At 45.9% G+C, this 2,198-nt stretch overlaps 1 pseudogene; it reads left to right on the top strand.

Annotated features, from left to right (window-relative positions):
- Positions 1-203: 203 nt before the first annotated feature.
- LOC103610493 lies at positions 204-979 on the top strand (annotated as a pseudogene).
- Positions 980-2,198: the final 1,219 nt, after the last annotated feature.

Here is a 2,198-nt window from a genome sequence, read left to right as displayed (position 1 = left end):
ACACCGAAGGTTGTGATCCCGTTACCGGTCACGAAAAAAGACAAAAAGGAAAAAAAAAAAAAAGCCTTCTGACTCCTTGCTGGGTCACTCTGGCGCTGGGGTGTGGCCTGGACAACTCCTGTTGGCCTCTAAACAGGGATCCCTCCTCCCCAGAGTGGTCAGCAACTTTTCCCTGTTGCTGGTGCTTCGGTGGCTCGGGGACCATGGCTGCACAAATTGCTGAACCCTGGGCCATGCTCTCTGTGCCCCAGCTTCATGCTTGCTTAGGTCACTTCCTCTCTGGGTGCCTGCTGGGGGTCCCCTATTCCTCTGCGGGTGAGATGCCTCTGGGACACATCATGAGGCTGGATCTAGAGAAAATTGCCCTGGAGTACATTGTGCCTTGTCTGCACAAGTTCGGCTTCTGCTACCTGAACAACTCATGGGCGAGGTGGTGGGTGCCTGCGTCCTGGGGTGTGTCAAGCAGCTGCATAGCAATGGGGACCTGCAGGATGGCCACCTGATCATGTGGATGGGGGCAATGAAGAGGACTGTGAGGCCATTGGCTTCTTCCTGTCCCTCACTGATAGGCCGGTCCTGCAAGGTGGGAGCCGGCTGGGCGAATGCTATGGCAAGCAGCAGTCCAAGGCAATGGCAGCTTGCTCTCCAGGAAACAGAACAGGTTATGTGGACAACCCCAATGGGGACGGTCGTGCCATACTACATCTACTGTCTGAACAAGAATCGGGATGCCAAGCTACATGGCGGGACCCTGAGCATATTTCCAGAAGGGAAATCAGTCATAGCAGATGTGGAGCCCGTTTTTGACAGACTCCTGTTCTTCTGGTGAGGTCACAGGAACCTGCACGAAGTCCAGTCTTCCTAAGCAACCAGATACGCTGTGACTGCTTAGAGCTTTGATGCCAAAGAAAGGGCAGAAGCCAAAAACAAATTCAGGAATTTAACTAGGAAAACTGAATCCGCCCTCCCTGAAGACTGACGGTGCTCTGAAATCCACCAGCCTGCTTCATTTTAGTTCCGGTTCCCAAATTCTCTTTAAGAGTTGAGATCCAAAGGTGTTCTCATCAGTGACGACAACCCCCGCTAGCTGCTCAGCATCACTCACAGCCCTGTCTTGTACGGTACTTCGTATTTTCTGGTCCAGACCGCACTGACCTTCAGATACTCTTTGTCAGGTGAAACTCATTGGCTAACTCTGGAAATACCTGCAGACATCTTGCTGGCCGGAGGTTTAACTGATAGATTTAGCAATACTGGCCGTCCAAACAAGGACCTAGAAGCACAGGTGAGGGAACGAATCTTACTTGTACTTTATAGACGCTTCCTGATGTGAAAGGAGGATGTTTGCAAAGGAAAACAATGGTGACAGATGTCACAGAGAGCCATCGTTGAAGCCTTAACAGCAGGGAACAGAAACTTGTATCATCTGAACAACTTCCAGATGTTCTCAATCCAGGGCTACTGGAGTTTCTGGAGAATTATCCCAACCCAATGACATGATTACCTCTAGAAAGGACTGCTGTCGTAGTGGTCAATATGTAAATGTCCCATGGGGTGGATACTCCTTTTTTCTAGTCCTGCAACCTGGAGTTTCTCCCTCTGCCCCAGTTTGTTGAAAATAATGACTTTCTGATCAAAGATAATACAACTTATTCTCTATTTTCACTTCTTACCTGGAGATCCTAATTCCTCAGAGGCTAAAATGAAACATTAATTGTTTTGGTTGCTTTGTTAGAATGGAATTTGAATTTAAATCAATGGAAAACAATCTCTGTGGTAGTTTAGTGTCAACCTCTGACAATTGCAAAGAGCTAGATCTACTGATCAATGATAATAAACATCCCGCCTCCTGAGCGATGTGAGAAGGAGAGGGAGCTGGAAATGCAGGTGTTCCCAGTGTTTTCAGTTTTCCTTTTTAATGAGCTCACCCATCTTCTTTAACAAAAGAAAAAAACAGGGTGTTGTATTTTAAAAAATAAGTGGAAATTTAAAAATGTCGAAGCAACTAATAAATAAATAAACTAAAAAGGGGTAGGATTAGCACATAACCTGTGCATATCCTCCTGTATACATTACTTATTTGCTTACTTATTTTTTGGCAGCTGGCCAGTATGGGGATCCCTCCTATATATTTTAAATCATCTCTAGATTACTTATAATACATAATACAATGTAAATAGTTATACTGTATTTTTTAT

The sequence above is a fragment of the Galeopterus variegatus genome, unplaced genomic scaffold (genome assembly GCF_000696425.1).
Source record: "Galeopterus variegatus unplaced genomic scaffold, G_variegatus-3.0.2 Scaffold164, whole genome shotgun sequence".
Lineage (NCBI taxonomy): Eukaryota > Metazoa > Chordata > Mammalia > Dermoptera > Cynocephalidae > Galeopterus > Galeopterus variegatus.
Note: the sequence above shows the minus strand (reverse complement) of the source record. Positions and strands in the feature narration are given on the sequence as shown.